This window comes from Ostrinia nubilalis, chromosome Z (assembly GCF_963855985.1).
Source record: "Ostrinia nubilalis chromosome Z, ilOstNubi1.1, whole genome shotgun sequence".
In the NCBI taxonomy this organism is placed as follows: domain Eukaryota; kingdom Metazoa; phylum Arthropoda; class Insecta; order Lepidoptera; family Crambidae; genus Ostrinia; species Ostrinia nubilalis.
This window is the reverse complement of record NC_087119.1, coordinates 9,359,587-9,378,146: the sequence shown is the minus strand read 5'-3', so window position 1 is coordinate 9,378,146 and position 18,560 is coordinate 9,359,587. Positions and strand designations below refer to the sequence as shown.

At 39.1% G+C, this 18,560-nt stretch overlaps 1 protein-coding gene and 1 long non-coding RNA gene across 2 annotated transcripts in view; one reads left to right on the top strand and one right to left on the bottom strand.

Annotated features, from left to right (window-relative positions):
- The window catches only part of LOC135086880 (period circadian protein), an 81,051-nt gene extending 67,251 nt beyond the window's left edge, over nucleotides 1–13,800 (bottom strand). The window contains exon 1 of the mRNA XM_063981712.1: nucleotides 13,532–13,800. The gene's annotated coding sequence lies outside the window, so the exon portion shown is untranslated. The remainder of the gene's footprint in view (nucleotides 1–13,531) is intronic.
- Nucleotides 4,534–5,451, top strand: LOC135086483 (uncharacterized). The gene is made up of 3 exons (XR_010260499.1): nucleotides 4,534–4,965; nucleotides 5,052–5,220; nucleotides 5,377–5,451. It is a non-coding gene; the product is annotated as an uncharacterized LOC135086483 (long non-coding RNA).
- Nucleotides 13,801–18,560: the final 4,760 nt, after the last annotated feature.

The window sequence follows — 18,560 nt, the reverse complement described above, 5'->3', positions numbered from 1 at the left end:
TAAGTGATTTGAAGATAAATTCTAAGGTTTTTTGTTTCTTGACATACTGAGACCGTTTTTTGGATAGGTGTTCATGGAATGAGTAGCTTATGCCAGCGGATTTGGTCGCGACAATTCCGTCAGAGAAAAACTATATCGAGCCCTTTTAAGAACTGGATAAAAAAACTACCTTATGTTTTGTCCTGGGTCTCAAACTATCTACATAAGTACATATATTACCAAATTTTACTAAACTCAAATTCAATATTTTTATTTAGTACCTAAGTACCCTTTTCAGGGTCTTTTAAATGTGTTTTAGTGGTTTAATCGTGAAAAGGTTTAAACAGAATGTCACTGTCGCAATTGTAATACTATTTATTATTAAGAATATTAACTTTGGTAACAGTTTCTGTTGGCGTCGAGAATTGTAAACGTAGACGCCAATACGTACGTATTGGCTGCCGGTGACGGTTCGAAGGCAGCACGTGGCCGGCCACTAGTCGGTGCTACGAGCCACGCCAACGCAACGTGAACGGCTGATTGGGATCTCTATTTCGATGACGATAAAGTTTAAAATTGATCTCACGATCATAGTAATTGGTTTAATGTACGCGTTACATCACAAAATCAGACGTACGAACACGTTGCAAGCACCAATGTACGTAGGTATATACGTAACATAAAATATATAGAAATAATAAAAGATAACATGATCAAGGCTTTTGTGGGATATACGATTGTCGTAACGATTTCTAATGATCTGGCTACTTTTATGGAAAACTCGTCTTCCGAGATGGAGATAATATGGAATAGTTTCCATATTTCTCATAAAAAACAATGGCTACTAATTAAGCTTTTCATTGAAAGTAGGGCAAAATATCCACCTTACACCACTTTCCTTAATGAAATTATAGCATTCAAGCAAACCAAATTTCAAGATAATTTATTTGTAGTTTCACAACCCTGTCTGACGTCAATGGTCCCATAGGTATTAGCTCTCGTAAAGAGAAGGACATTGCAATCAAACATTATGTGAAAAACGTCAGGTAGGACGACTGCCCGACAAGGCAGTTTGATTAAAATAAGACAGATAATTTGTTTGTATTTCAGTAATATGTAAGTAGTTAAAGAAGCACTACATTATTAGTAGCAGGTTGGTGAAAAAAATCACCCGTTTCTGTCTTAAATGTAGGTACCTACCTACTGCAGCTTTGCTTCTAAGGTCTGACATGGCGCAAGTCTGCCAGGTTTAAATAATTAATTACTATTATTATGTGCTGACTGACTGCCTGGCTAGAATTGTTCACTTTACAAGATAGGTAGGTACTAGACGACATTGATATTGGAATGACCAGCGGTTCCCAGCATTGATCAGAGGTGCATTCCATACCTTAAAATTTATTTTTACCAAAGAATTTAAAAAGAGTATCCTGTTCGCGTGAAGGGTTACAAGATCGCGTGAAAATTGAACTAGAAAGTTGCAAAAAATTCGCGTGAACTTGGATAATGGACGGTCTGCGCTTGAGACCGTCTAGTCGGCTTGCGAAATCCGATGTTTTTCCGACTTTTTGAAGGGTGCCTTTTTTCCCCAGCAACATTTTACGTTCTCCTTTTTTACACCGTGGCACGAATACTAGCAGATTAACCTACCCGAAAATTACGGAATTCCTCATTATACTTTTATTTAACTTTAATTATCTTTTTCATAAAATCAAATATCGATTGAGGACTTTGGTGGCAGGTTGATGTGGTAACTGGACAAGGGAACATTTCACGTTCACGTAAATCGGCTTAGGTAGGTACAAAGACGTAATATAAACCTTTTTCCTTAATTGTTACTGGTGAGCGATATTACATGATCGCTTTTGAAGGAACGTGACAAAGTAAAGGGCATTTCTCTGTAAGCTCGTACAGGTCCCATAAAAATGCTGTCCTGGCAATTATTTTTAACATTTTCCAAAAAACCGTGTTCCATTTCAAAGAAAATTGACTATTATTTTAGTTAGATAAGGAGTCCCACTGAAATTATTAATATTTTCCGAGTTATTAGCGATTTTTCAAGAAATCATGACAGGGGACTGTTAATTGAGACAGAGGACTGTTATACTTTAAGAAAAAGTCATTTTAAATTAATAAATTATTTATTATTTTATAGCAAATCAATAGTAAACAAAATGTCTTTATAAAAAATTAACAGAAATAACAACTTTCCTTAATAAACATTCATATCAAAAATTAACCTTACCTCTGAGGCACTGAATTCCGAGTACCACCCGTTCCTGCTATTTCATCATCAAATCTTTGAGGGGAATTTGTGGTCAATTCAGGTTCAGCAAATTCAAAATCTTCCGTTATAATGCTCACAAGAACCACTGTTGCAAAAGCAGCTGACACTTTTCATTGTTAGTCATCATCATCATTACAGCACTGGACGTCCACTGCTGAACATAGGCCTCCCGCAATGACTTCCACATCGCACAGTTGGTAGAGCGGCCTGCATCCAGCGCCTGCTACCTTTATGAGGTCGTCGGTCCACTCACAAGGTGGCTCGCTATCGCTTGTCTCTCGCTGCGTTTTCCGGTACATGGCCTCTACCCCAGAACCTTGCTGCCTCATTGTTAGTGTTTTATATTTGGAAAGCCGAGGATGGACCAGGAATAACACTTGCGACCTGATGCACATATTCGTGCAATTTCAGGCAGAGGACTGTTGCCAGGGTACTGTGTATATCGGTTAGATTTCACAATATTTACGAAAATGATGTTAAATAGTGTTTTAAGAATCTACCGATCAATTGAGACATAATATTATATCAATTTACTTTATTTAGAGATTATTAAGTAATTAACATGCATATAATGACTTACCAGAGGACTGTGTGTGGTAGCGATTCAAGCGCGTGTCTACCTCACAAATGACGCTCTGACACTAAAATAATAGGCATCTCAACGCCGCATTCGGCAAGGTTGCCTATTTTATAGCAATTGCGTTTCATTTCACTCAAAAAAAAACATCGTAACTATTATACTTTTTTTATATTATGAATTTAAATTTTTGGCAGGGGACTGTATTAAAATTCTGGGGACAAAGTTTACATTTTAATTGCTTTTTGAAAAAATCGGCCGGGACAGCCGATTACGAGCTTACAGAGAATCGCCCTAAAACAGGTGATCCTAACTTCCTCCAACATCGGAAACGTGAAAAAAGATCACTTCTTAAAACATAAACGGTTTTATTTACTTGATAGCTTGCTAGCTTTACAATAACTAAATAACATAAATTCCGTTGTGAATTTAGGGTAGATTAGAAATAGTGTAGAAAAGGTAATAGGTATATTAAAAATTATATGGGTGTCTACTACTTTAGATGACTCACAATAGGTCATGTTAGTTTCAACTTTTGTATTGTTGTAACGTTTTGTGCAGATTGTGCATAGCTATAAAATGACGTTCCTTCAGTTAATTCTCATTATTTATAATAAACATCAATACATATTTTTTTCCAAAAACAGTATTATCAGCCTTTAATTTATTATTTTTATTTATTTACTAACAAGAACGCCATTATACTGCTAACGTTACAATACGTTTATATCGATTATTTTTAATGTTTTAACGTGAATTTTGCACGTTTATCTTTAATGGTTTTTATTTTATTTTTTATTTAATTTATTTGGTTCACCAACATTTAATTGTACACCAATCAATACCATTGTAAAATCTTAACAAGAATAGGTACATGTTCAATGTATTACTATAATGGTTAAACCATCACGTGAGGTGCAGGCCTAGAGCTTCCTCGTTGTGGATAAAAAAAGTTTGCTTTTTCCTCTTCGAAACAAGCTTAAATTTCAAAATAGTTGACTATTGCCACAGCCAGCCAGACGACGTATTGGGAAAGTTCTTTATGAAAGTTTTGATCAGACGTCGTTTTCTTAGGAAATTACCTAGACTTAAGAGCCCGTACAGAAAAAAAATTACACAAAACTTGGTAAACATTACGCCGGTCACGGGTCTTTTGTTTGTTTAGATCACGGTTTAGGCGAGCGTTCACGGGCTTCTTGAAAGTTCACAACGTGACGGAAAGACGCCAGGCGCGGCGGGAACACTGCAATGCCTAGCTCAGGCAATCATTTCTCACGAAATCAGTTTCTTAAAACTAAAACATTATAAGGTTTCGATTTGACTTCGAACCAGTACCTCTAGTACGAAAAACTTTCGAGTTCAAGACGAGGACGAATTTTTGTACGTTTCGAGTTCGAACTCGAAACGTTCATTCTTGTTTTATTAAGGATCGTACTCGTTAGCTTAACTTTCTAATTTCTTTCGTCGGCACGCAAGGCCAAGAAGCTTCTTTCGACGAGTCATAGAGTATTTTACAAGTTTTTTTTTTATTTAACATGGAATGGTGTGTTCCGTCCGAAACATGCTGCGTTATTTTAAGATGTTGTTATTAAATTTAAAAAAATAAGTTACAAAGATGAATAATGCTCATAACGCCTCATTAATTGTTTATACGTTTTTGTGTTATTGTTTGTTTAATATGTTAGTATTTAAAACCATTATTATTTATTACCAATCAATATTTATATTGTTGGGTAAACAAATTTCGGAACATCTTTCGTCTTGTTAATGTAGCTGGCAAGCAAAGCGGCGTTATGAATAAATTTAAGTTGCTATAGAAACAATGTTCTGTTGATTGTCACTTGTGTCATAGAAAATAAAAAGAGCTATCCATTGTGTATTCCTACTGTTGTAATAAATTAATTTCGTGGACAAATCTATCTTCTATTTTTCTACTGTAAAATCACACTCAGCCACACGCTCACACACGTCTGACATTGAAAAGACAGGGATTTTTCTTGTTTTGACGTATTTTCTAACCTCTTAGAATGTTATTAGAAGTCGTAATAAAATAATTTGAATATAAAGCTATGTTTTAAAGTAAATAAAGACCATTTAACGATGTTAACATGATGAGACATCGGTAAGTAAATTAAATTAGCAAGTGAAAAGATTTTTTAGTTAAATCATGTAGTTAAATATGTATATTGTAATTCTATCTTGTTTTAGATTTTATGGAATGGAGGAGAAGATTTAACAGCTAGAAATTAACAAAAATCCTGCAAGAGCATCGAGATCTCGCTTTTGGCGAGTGGAAGTCCAAAGGCAAAGTGCAGCGGTTTGCAGTTCTTAGCCTCACTTTTTTGGACCTAACAAGACAGGAAAAGAATAGTCAAAGGTATGTTGATTGCAATAATTGAATCTTTATTATTTAAGTAGGTACCTACTTACCTATGCATTCTCTAGACAAACTGAAATGTTATGCCCTTTCATATTGATTGTTAGGATGGCAAGTTAAATTAGTATTTAGTTAACATTACTTTTTCTTTTACAGAGGAAACCCGAGTAGCCAGATGATAATATATGAAACCATGAGCAGCCAGCCATTAAAACTCTCAGCAATTTGAATAACAATTTTGATTGATTACCAATCATGTATCATACCTATTAATAGAAAATTAAAACTGTTAGGTAGTACCTATGTTTTAATTGAAATTCAAAATATTGTTTAATGTTTTATAAGTATTTATTAAATAAATTGTCACACATATATTTTGTTTTAATCCCATTAATGTCTATTTGCCCGCAAGTGTTGATGGTATTTCTTAAGTGTGCTGTGGGATATGATGTTCATCCACAATAAGGAAGCTAGATGTTAGTGCTTCCTTCCGAGCGGGTGTTATGCTCGGGGACCAAGGTCCAATTTCCACCATCTTGGTTTGTCTATATATACTTGGCAGGATATAAAACTCCGTCACCGCGATGCAGGTTTGTATGAGCGACGGAGTTGTGCCATAGTGTAGTAGTGACAGCGCCATCTGTTGGTACATAGTTTGTAGTGGCGTATCGTCGGTGTCGCCACACCACTCCCCCCGGAAGAACCGGAGGTGGATGACGTCAGGATGAGCTCAGCAGTCTGTGCGTGATGAGCTTACAAGTGCCAGTGTGCTCAAGTCTGCGGTGAGTCGAGACGAGCAGGTTGCGGTGCTCTATCCACGGTGAGTCGGGATAGTGAGCGGAGGCGTCTTCGATGGTCGGGCGTGGAGCTGGGCCAGAGCTGTACCCGTGACCAGTGAAGTGACGGTTGCTTGCTGCCGAGGAACCAGGAAGGTCGGTTGCGTTCTGCGATGGTCCCTGAAGGCTGGATGCTGGCTTGTTGAAGACTGGAGCTGATGACGGAGTGGCGGAGATGGTGAGGATGGCGGAGGCTGATGCCGAAGATGGTGGTGGTGTGGAGGTTGCGTTTCACATCACGTCGGGGTCACCAATTTGGTGCCGGTTGGTGGGCACCATAAAACATCTTGTATCAGTGACTTTTGTAGAGATTCTATGAAAATATAACTCGCGCTAAGTTTGATAACGTGGTTTATTCATAAGCTTAAACACAGTACATTTTACTTGCACAATTATTTATAATTCGCGGGCGAGTCTAATAGTACGAAGTGTCAACTGGCGGCCGCCTGCCTAGCGAGTCCTCATGTTGGTAAGCCGAAGCAGTATTGCCAACCACACGATGACATTTCGCTACAGTGCCTAGGAACCTTAGTCCTATTACTTATTCTGTGCCGGAGCTGGATCTTTGTAAGGTTTGGGTAGGGTAGGTACCTGTAATGATTAATAAATGTTGATGAGTAGAATACTATAACATTAATTTTATAGTTATTAGTTTAGGTAAATAAGTTTATTAAGATCTAAAACTTTCTGGCTAAAACACTTACGAGCAAAGGTATGGAATCACCCTGTTGTGTTTTGTTCTGTATGATCTTAAGAACTGAATGCATATGACATTTGTATAAAATAGTTCATGGATAAATCTTATGTAGGCATGAGTACCTACCTACTTCTCCGAATATGTTGGGGGTATTGAGAGCATTGGTTAAGTAATTCCAAATGCTTCTTCATACCATCAGTGCCTTGGTATGAACTGGATGCATCTTAATGCATAGCACATAATATAACCTGTAATAATTATTATCTATCAAATGACAAAGAAATCATGTGGTATGTAGAGTAGACAGAATGTATGAATAAATTATGTACTTGCCTTGTGTTCCAAGGACACTCTTTTTGTTGCCATAAGACTATCTTTCCGGCAATTTGTCACATAAGTAGGTATCTTACAGGGCAGATATGTACCATCCTAGACTGCATCCCTCTTAACATCATGTGCGATTGTGGTCAAATACCTGCCTTGTTATGCATAAAAAAAATAAATAAAAAAAAATCTACTAAAATGCAGGTTTATCGACTTTGAGGCGGTATCGCTGCAACAACCACAACATCAGGATTTAAGTTTTTCCTTATTATGTTGCCCTATTAGATATGAAATAAACAAACATTAGGAAAAATGTCCACAAAATATATTTTTTTACTCACTGTTGGGATGCTTCCTAATCTCTTAACTTAAAGCATCTAAACAATCTAAATGATGCCAAACAAGGAAATAAATTCGCCGACCACATAATCTCCACATTTAAGCCTCAAAAACACGTAAAATTTATATCAACGTAATCTTCTCACAACAAAATTGACAGTGACACAACATTCGATGATTTCAACGACAACGAAACGACCGTTGATTGTCAAAATTAGGTTCGTACTACGTTATTTCATACAAAATCCATCTTTCGTCACGCCTAGTATTTGAACTCGATACGAAAGAAAATCGAAAGTTAGGTGTATTTTTCTTTTTATGACCTATAGGGGGCGCTGTTTAATTTTTCATACAACATTTTTCGATGGCACTTTGAATACGCAAACGAAACGAACTCGAAAGTTTTTCGTACTAGAGGTACAGATAGCTTTTGCCCCCAGCTTGGCCGGGGTGAGTTTTAGTTGGTCACAGGATGGTTTACTTGACACTTTTTTGGTAATTTGGACAATTAACTCAAAAACGTTAAAAATTGTTTAAAATTATTATAAACTCTAAAAACTAAACTATTGGCTTGAAAAATCTGAAAAAAATCATAATGATAGTGCTTTTTATGAACTTTCCAGGAAAACTATAACGGTTAAGATAGATCACTTAGTTTAATATTAATAGTCGTTTAACTCATGTATTATAAAATTTCATACGTAATAGAAATTCCTTAGAAGAAAAAAATATTAAAAGTTAGGTAGGTACTTTAGATGAAATAATTGCTTACTTCTGAAATATATTGTAACGACGGACAACTACGGAATACACTGCGCGTGGCACGACGCGCACTTGGCCGGTTTTGTTTATTTCATATTACTAGCTTTCCGCCCGCGGCTTCGCCCGCGTGGAATTTTGTTTGTCCTGTCTTTTACAGAAAAACTTTATCGCGCGCGTCCCTGTTTCCAAAACCAGGATAAAACTATCCTATGACCTTTCCCAGGACTCAAACTATCTCTATGCCAAATTTCATCAAAATCGGTTCAGTGGTTTAGGCGTAAAAGAGAGACAGACAGACAGACCGACAGACAGACAGAGTTACTTTCGCATTTATAATATTAGTATAGATTTCAGTTTGCTAGTAAGTCCTATCCAGCCAGTATGTGAGTCTTGAATAATGTTTAATTTGCATTGAACCAATGACAAGTTAAGGATGTCATTTTAAGCATGCATAAAGCTTGTTGAGAATCCACAACCTTTTTACTAAAAACCCAGTAAGATTAAGGTATTTGCCATTAACAAAGTACCAATCATACTTACATACTTTTTAAACTGTCAAAATGAGACTCCCATAGATTTTGTATGGCAATACTAGCCAGTGACGTCACTATTTTGTCAACTCAAATAGGTACTACTTAATTTAATTACCTACAATGCAAATAAAAATCTTATATTAATTTACAGGTAATTTAAAATTAAGTTTTTAAGACCAGAATGAAGTTGTGCTTTAGAATTATTGGGGAACGGTGAGAAATATTATGATACTAAAAATTTATTCGATTTCCAATATTTTTTTTAATAATAAAAACCATTTTTTTTTATAAAAATTGTTCACTTCCTGATACTCTAAATTTATCTTTAGATGTTTGCTTCCATTATACATGTCTTTGCAACATCAACCCTCGAGCTCAAAGAAAAGCAGAACCATGGTCTTACAAGAAGTAGCAAATGACCCTGGAATTACACTGTTGCTTAGAATGCTGCATGACTAATAAATACACTACCTACACTGAAAAATGCAATAAAGTATTGAGTATTGACTAATATTTCATACTAGCTTCTTATACTATGTGAAAATAGTTTGAATAACATTTCCTGATTTAGCAACCTTTACTGCTCAGCCTTTTTTTTTTTACGGGGAAAAAATGCGTTGAATCGTATACCTACCCTGCGGGGACAGGGTAGGTTATGTGGGGCTCACCAAGTCAGAAGGACGAAGCATACCCACTAAAAAGACCCCGGTGCTCCGTCACTCGCCATAAGTGGGAGGAAACTGTGGGTTTCCGGACAAAGCCTTCTCTACCACAGCCCCTCCCGGCGATTGCCCGCCTACACGTCGGGCCCTACAAGCCCCCCGGGACGGGGGGCGACAGGAGCAGCTGGAAGCACACAGCTGTTCCCGTCCGACGGTGGTGGTGGCCTGTGCAATGCAGGCGGGGGCGTCCCCACGCCTCCGGCCCGCTGGCCATCACCGAGGAGAGGAAACTGGAGGCGATCACATTGTCGCCTCCTCTGACCCCTCCGCCGTCGCCGGAGCGAGGGCGCGTTTGGATCATCCTCGCGCTCTCGCTCCGCGGCCTCCTTCTGAGACATCACGTCTTCACAGAAGGTGGCCATTGTCACCCAGGCCTCGTTACTGTCCAGCATAGCTTTGACTATGCAGACTTTGACTAGGCAGCACAAGGTCCCGGCCTACCGCCGCGATAAGCGTATTGCGCTGCGGAGCCCACGCCGCACATACCGCAAGGGTATGGTGTGCCGTGTCCTCCGCACCGCCGCGACACGCGTGGCAGGACGGCGTCTCTTCCCGTCCAATGCGGTGCAGATATGAGCCAAAGCATCCGTGCCCGGTCAACACCTGCACCAAATGGAAGGAAAGGTACCCGTGCGGGCGCTCGAGCCACCTTTCTATGGTCGGCGCGAGCGCATCCAAGGTTCGGCGGCCCGACTCGGCAACGGCGAGATGGTCTGCCCACTGCTGGACCACAGTTTCACGAGCCTCGCGCCGAACCGCCTCCCTCTCCTCGAAGGCGGGGTGTTCGCCCCGCTCTTTCTGGGCCGCCATCCATCTGTAAACGGCGGCCTGGACATGCGCTTCTAGCTCCCAGGGAGGGGTCCCCGCCAAGGCGCATGCTGCGTCGAAGCCGACGGTGCGATACGCCCTGGCTACCCTCTGGGCGATGGCCCGTTGGGGTCTACGGAGGTGGGCCGCGTTCCCCCTCCTGTCAAGGGTGTCAACCCATATGGGAGCCCCGTATAGGGCCTACTCTTAAGAATGCCGGCATAGAGTTGTCGGCATTTCGCCCTAGGACCTCTCAAATTTGGGAGCAGCCACGAGAAGGCCTTTCTTAAGCGCGGCGACATGTTGGCAAAATGTGCGCCAAACTGCCACCGGCTATCAATGATTAGGCCCAGATATTTGAACTGGGCCTTGACATCGACCCTAACACCTGCCACCATGATATGGGCATCAGGAGGGATCTTCTTACGGGGCCCGTGTAAGTAGATGGCCTCCGTTTTATGGAGAGCCACTCCGAGCCCCAAACGCCCTATTCTGTTGGCGACCGTTGTGCCACCTGTAGCGGCCAGGCAGGCCGCCTCGTCATAATTCCTCCCCCGGGCAGTTACAAGGGTATCGTCTGCATAGCAGATGATGTCCATGCCCGGGGGAAGGGCGCCGCGCAGGACCCAGTCATATCCGATGTTCCACAAGATCGGACCAAGGACGGACCCCTGTGGAACACCGGACTTGACGCCATGCCGTCGAAGTTGGCCGGCTCTGTCCACGAACAGTATCTCTCGGTTCGACAGGTAGTCGGCCAACAGACCCTCTAGATAAGAAGGCACCTCGTGGTATCGAAGCGCCTCCAATATGGTGGTGTGGGGGATGGTATTGAACGCGTTGGCTATATCAAAAGATATAGCCATCACGCCATCCCCTGTATTCACTGCCTGCTGGACGAGGCCTTTTAAGCGGGACACAGCGTCAATGGTCGACCGGCCTGCCCGAAAGCCAAATTGGGCCTCAGAAAGATTGGGCCCATTTTCCGTCAGTTCTCAGTTGGGCGACCCTCCTTGCGCAACAGGCACAGCTGCCCCTCCTTCCAGGGTTTCGGGAACTTTCCGATAGCAAAGCACTGGTCGAAAAGCTCCCGGAACCGACTTTCCAGTTCTGAGGAAGCCAGAGCCACCATCTTGGCCGGGATACCATCGGGGCCAGGAGCCGTCTTTTTGGCGCGGATTCTTAAAATAGCCGCGCCAAATTCCCCGTTTGTGATACAAGGAGGAGCGTCCTGAGCGGTTGAACTAGCTGCCCTGTCGCGACCGGCCATTTGCGGTGGGGTGAAAGAGGCAGGCTGACTCGGAAAGAGCGCCTGCACAACCATATCCAACAAAGTCGGCTCCATGGTCTCGGTTAGCAGGGGGCCGATAGGGCGTAGCTTATTTCTGGCCGCCTTGTACGGCCTCCCCCACGGATCTTCATCCAAGCTCGTCAGCATCTCGGCTCTATCCCGATCCTTGGCGGCGCTGATTTCCGTCTTGAAGACCCGTTTCGCCTCCACGTAAGTGCTATAGAGGCGGGCCTCATTTGATGGATCTCGGACTGCGCGGCGTCGGCTCCTAGTGTAGGCCCTCCTAGCCGCATTGCAGGTGGCCCGCATCTCTGCCAGCTCCATTGACCACCAGTAGACGGCGCGGCGAGGGGGAGGGCGGCGCGATCGAGGCATACTAGCATCGCACACTTCGGTCAGTGATTCCCGTAGTTGGGTGGCTGCCAGGTCTACGTTTGCAGTCGTCACGGATGGCTCAAACCACGCCTGCACAAAAGCGGCCTCTTTGGCCATCTGCCGGTCCAGGCTTTACTGCTTAGCCTCTACTAACTGTAGGGTGATGTAAATTATAGCCTTAAGCCTTCCTCGTTAAATGGGCTATCCAACACAAAAAGAATCTTTCACATCGGTCCAGTAGTTCCTGAGATCAACGTGTTCAACCAAACAAACACTTCAGCTTTATAATATTATAATAATATAAAGTATAGATTTATGTATACGAGTAGAATAAATGTTCATAAATAATGCACCTACAAACCATGCCTACAAGTACCTAACGGCTGGTTTCTGAAAATAATTGACATTTTGAGCTTGAGAATGCTTATTCTTTATTTAAGTATGATATGAGTTATGATTGTAGGCTCAAGTTCATAATTAAGTAGGAAATGAGAACACTGAAGCTAAAATCTCAATTCAGAAAGTAGTGTCAGCAAGTATTTAACAAGATGGAGGATGCAACAGCGACATTTCATTATGCTTTCTTGTCAAATTGAGTAGGGTAGAATTTAATCAAATCTAGATAATTAATTTGCATTTAATTAACATTAATTTAACCTGAAGATTAGTGAAGATGAGTTCACTTACTACCTGTTACCAGACATGGGATGCCGATTTTGTAAAATATCCCTAAACATGCATAAATCTGCACTAATATGCAACAAGACTAAAGAATAATAATTTTCTTATTAGAACATTTTTAATAATTCCAATTCATGTTACAAGTTGAGGGAATAGCATAGCGCCTTAAGAAAATGTTACAGTGCATTAACCGCTTGAGTCCCAGACGGGATTAATTAATGTCATAACAATTGATTATCTATTGTGTCTAGATTCGCGGGCCTTGAAGGATTAATGTCCTATTTCTATGTTTAAAAGCCGTCGCTTGAATATCATTGTGAAATATTTTGCATGAGAAATGTCAAGGCTTTGTATGCAAGCAAACCAAATAAATTAGCTAATAGGCATAGACCCTGCACAAATAGCGTACCTTAGTCCATTATAGCTTTAATTATTTTTCTCAGAATTTGATAGGCATAGTTGCAGTTGCAGCTTGCAGGTAATAAAGTAGATAGGTACTTTTCTGTAGGTACTTGAAGAGAAAGAGAACCCTATTATTTATTTAGGTTTAATATTAATTGAGTTGTAAATATTATTCAAAGATAAATTTAATTAAATTATTTATGAAGGACTTTCAGTTCAAATACAGCACTATGGAAAAGGCTTTTTAACATAGGTACATAGAAGTAATTAAACCTAACAAATCATTGAAACAGTCAACAACATACCTATGCATAGTTTTAAAATTAAATCTTAGTTTTTTGAGTGGGTCTGCTGTTGGAATTATAGAATAGAATTATAGAAATATAGAATAGAATTCAAGTAGGTAGGTACTTACTAATAAACTGTGATGTTAAAATCTTATTTTAAAGAACTAATTAATATTCAGTAATAATACTTATAAAAAAACAACGAAAAAGTGCCTAGATAATAGTTCCAACTTACAGTGAAATTAACTAACTTACCTTTGATGACAACAATCAACACATTTCTTTGCCAAAGTTTCAGAATCCGATTCAATGGGAAAAATTTACACTCTCAAACAAAACACAATCACAATCCTGCTGCTTTGGTTCAAGTTCGCGAATTCAACACTTTTCAAGTAGTAATCAATCTCACGTAATATTCCTTAATTGACGTAAATAGGGTAGGCATATTTCCTGATTTACCCGAAATAAGCTAACAAATTCACAAAACAAGGATACTTCTGCAAGAAAGAAAACTTCAACAAGTAGGTAGGTAGGTAGCTGAATATTTAGGGACGTATCGCGCTTGTCGAAATCGATTATTTTTGTATCGAATATTATCAGACTACGAATCGTTTATTGTATTTATTAACTGTTGTAAAACGTCGAAACAAACTGCGAATTGTTCTTCTCCTCTGGGGTTTATTTTATTAGTGTTAATGTTACGGTCAAAGTGATAAATGTGAAAATTATGAATAATCGCCGGTTATTATGAATAATTACCGCATGATTTGGTAAATGTGATTAATATGAGGTCATTTATGTGTGTATAAAACTAAATAGGCGGCTTAGGGGTGGCCCAAGGGCCATGGAAAAGTAATATTATGCAAGAAACATTCCAAACTCATTATGCCAAATTATATTAATATATGATATCAAAACGTTCAAAAGTTTGGTTGTACACGAGCACGTACACAAGATGTTGTTCTCTTTTATGAAATTTGTTACCTACTAAGGTTGAATTATTAAATAATCACTGTTAAATGTGATTAATTTATCACTTTTACCGCGACTGTCGGTGATTATTCATAATAACCGGTTATTATTAATAATTTTCAATTTATCACATTAACCGTAACATTAATATCAAAAAATAAATTTATATAACCCCAACGCGAACGATAGAACGTAGCGGACTGCGGATGGCGAAAGGCTTTTTTATATCGCTTTTGACAGCAAATCAGCAAACAATACATTGCCATGACAATTTTATTACAGCTCTTAAATTCTGATTGAACCTATATTTATTAAAATTGTTTGTTGGTGAAATTTTGCAAAAATCATCAAGAATAACTTATAACTGAGAAATAAAATTTGGCTCATTGACAATTTCAGTATTATGGGAAATTATGTCAAAATTGCAATTTTATTCCGTGGTTAGAAAATATCCAACGATTGAAAAATCAGCCCCTAATAGGTAGGTACATCTAAAATATAAGGTTTATCACCTATCGTATTTGTAAATTAATAATTGAAGCATTATGCGATTATCACACTTATCGTATTTGTAAATAAATCATTTGCAATGAATTTTTTTTATTCATTTCATTTCTTATCGATAATTTTACGTATCGGATACCCAATTAACATCACTATCACAAACTGTCTGAACTAATATAATACTAGGGATGCCAATTTATTGTCGATAATAATAATCGATTATTAAAATTTGTTTAACTCTAGTATCATACATGTAGAAATCAATTCGCATTTTAACAAGTTTTTGGATGAGCCTCTCAGAGCATAATATTATGAGTAGGAGTTAAAATTAGTGAAATTATGACTGTAAAAGGAGTTAAGAATGAGTATTTATTGTTTCTTTCAGAACCTCACTTACGGAAATAAACATGATTATAAGAAGCGAAGCATGATTATAATAAGCACCAAAATGATGATTGTTAACCGCGCCAATAACAACTTACCAGGGATTACACACAGGGAATTGCGAGGTTGTTAAATCATACATTTATTTTGGGGCATTAATATCCAATGAAGGCGGGTGCATAGACGAAATCAAGCGACGCAACGCAGTCACTAGGTCTGCTATGGACAAAATGAGGAAGGTTTGGGGCAACAGAAACATTACCAAGGACACGAAAACCAGGCTCGTTTATTGCCTAATATTCCCCATTTTCCTTAATGCTTCGGAAACATGGACTCTTCGTGAAACCGAAAGGAAGAAGATTGACGCATTGGAGATGTGGTGCTGGAGACGGATGCTGGGAATATCTTGGACCGAGTTTCGTACCAATGACTCCATATTAAAAGAACTCGGCATCAGACAGCGCCTATCAACCACGGTTCAGTCACGCATTTTAACCTTCTTCGGCCATGTATCTCGGCGCAGCAGTAATGATTCCATAGAGCGTCTCGTAGTGCAGGGAAAAGTTGAGGGCACCAGACCACGTGCTAGATCACCAATGAGATGGACGGACCAGATCAAGGCCGCAACTAAGTGCTCGGTTAGCGAAAGTACCCGGAAAGCTGCAGTCCGCGAATGGCGCCGTATTACGAGGAACATCACTCTGAATTGTGATTCACAATGATGACCACGACCACTCTGACAAAAGTGTTCCATGAATAATAATAGAAACACAAATATAATTCATGCTTATTCATGTATGTTGGCACCTCACGTCACACATCATTTTACCGAAGTTAGCCCTATTATGGCAGTACCGATCACTGACGTTTGTCAACAAAATGGTGCTCAACTCTTGAGACAAGCTAAATTACACCATATTTTTAACGACATTGAGCATACATTTTTTTAAATACCTTCGTGAAGAAAACCTTCTGTACATTGTACTTAATATTATTGTGATAGTACCTACTTAGTTGGCTATCGATAAGTTTATTGATGGAAAGCAAGACAACCCTAGTCATAACAGCGTTCACGCTCAAAAACACGTGAGCCGGTCAAACGAGCGAGAAGGGTATATCTTTGTTGGTAATCTATCGACATAGACTATGCTTCAGAACATCAGGAGCACGTGGTGACAGAAAGGGAGGGTAAATAACAACTACTCAATTATGTAGGTACGTAAGGTTCAAAATGGAAAAGTGTATGTACCTATTTTATTTTTGTTGCCTTGTACTTATTTGCCTGGTACTTGTACCCAGGCTTACTTAAAGTATGTTAGATACCTACCTAGATAGAAGAGGAGAGTTTTTTAACGTGTAGATCAAGTTCCCACCATCCCACATACTTACCTACCTATTCAATGGCGTGTTAAGTAGGTGCATTAGTTACAGTAGGTATAGTACAGGTTATGAGTTAGTAGGTACCTTAAAATAGGCCTACTTAGGTCTATGTACACTTATGAAGCAATAAATAAATGATTATGATTATGATTATATCGATCATACTAACCGCTGCACTACCTACCTACTTACTTGGGGCCTAAATCACTGTAGGTAGGTGGTGTGTTTTCAATACTAATTACATAACTAAGTACCTACCTCGTACCACTCGTATCTACCTTAAAATAATGAGTTAAGTCTTTCTTCCTAATTAATTTTTATTTTATAACTAGCTGACCCGGCGAACTTTGTTCCGCCTTAATGGCAATAAATAATCAGACTTTTTTTTAATTTCGAACGGGATAAAAAGTATCCTATGTCCTTCTCCTGGCTCTAAACTACCTCCCTGACAATTTTCAACTAAATCAGTTCAGCCGTTCTTGAGTTATAAGTGGAGTAACTAACACGACTTTCTTTTATATATATAGATATTCTTGGGGACAAATTTTGAACAAGATTTGGCACCAGAAAATTCAAAAAGTAATCGCGCTATAGCGCCTCGGTATTGTCTGCCAATGTGATGTGCAGCGTATAGTGACGTTATGTCTCTAACTACTTACTCTACCTAGGTAGGTACGACTCAAGTAGATGGCTCTGGTATGGTGTGTGTAATAAAAAAAGAGAAATAAAAAAATAAGTAAGAAAGTAGGTAGGTAGGTGACATTATGTAAGTCTTAATTGCGTCTATTAGATCATAGATTCCTATGTATTACCAGGCCTGTTCATCTTCGCGAGTTTACATCGAAAACAAAACACGCACGATGGCCCACCTACAGGATACTATTCGACAAGGCCTCACATACGAGCGAACATTGACTCACGCACGCGTATTCTTGTGTATGATGGAAGAAAATGGTGTACTAAATACTGTGCAGTATTTAACTGCCTAAATAATAATAAAAACACAAAATGTACCTACCTACTTTTTTAAGTTGCCTCAAGACACTGAGAGGTAAATAAGTAGTTAATATTATTCATGATAATTCATGCTAAATCATGTATTTCCTCCGCCATTTTCCGCAATTTGGCACCTCACGTCACATCATTTTAACAAAGTCAGCCCTATAGCTTCGGCGCAGTGCCGATCACTGACGTTTGTCAACAAAATGGTGCTTGACTCTTGAGACAAGCTAAATTACACCATATTGTTAATGACATTGAGCATACATTTTATTAAATACCTTCGCGAAGTAAAACTTCTGTACGTAGTACTTATTATTATTCTGTGGTATTACCTACTATTATTTATTCTGTGGTATTACTTTGCTCTATGCAGTAAGCCAGTAAACTTATTACTTAGGTACCTAGGTAGGTACCAACCTACGTCACAGCGAGACTCGGCGAGTTACTGCAATGAGGATCATTTCGATTTTTAGCTGTGAATGCAGATTTATAGGGCTAAGAAATCCTTAATACACAGTCCAAAAATTTTTGTTCTACGACAACAATTTACGAAGTTATGGCCAAATTACTAAAAAAGTTCACTGACCGCCCGGCGCGGGGACGATGACGTCACTATATCCGATCCAAACGCTGCCGGCGTACTGCGTGGATAGAAAATATTTTTTTCTAGCCAAACTATCAGTTTTAGAGAAAAACTTGTAATGACATTTATTCATCAGAATAAAGTAAGCTATCGATAGGTAATTTTTAAAAATAGAAATTGTGAAAAATAACGCAAAAAATCCATACGCTCATACGATTCAATGGAACGCAGAGACGCGATTGGGGTCTCCGCGGTGCTGGTATATTTGGCGATTTATTCAAATAAAGTGTTCATAAGTGTTTATTTATTTATTTATTGCACATAATGGATACACTGTATATTGTTAGGTACTAGGTACTAACATACAAATGCACACCCGGTTGGGCACAGCAATACAAAATAACAGTTATTAAATATTATTAACAATAATTAAATTTATAAATCTTATAAGTCTACCTA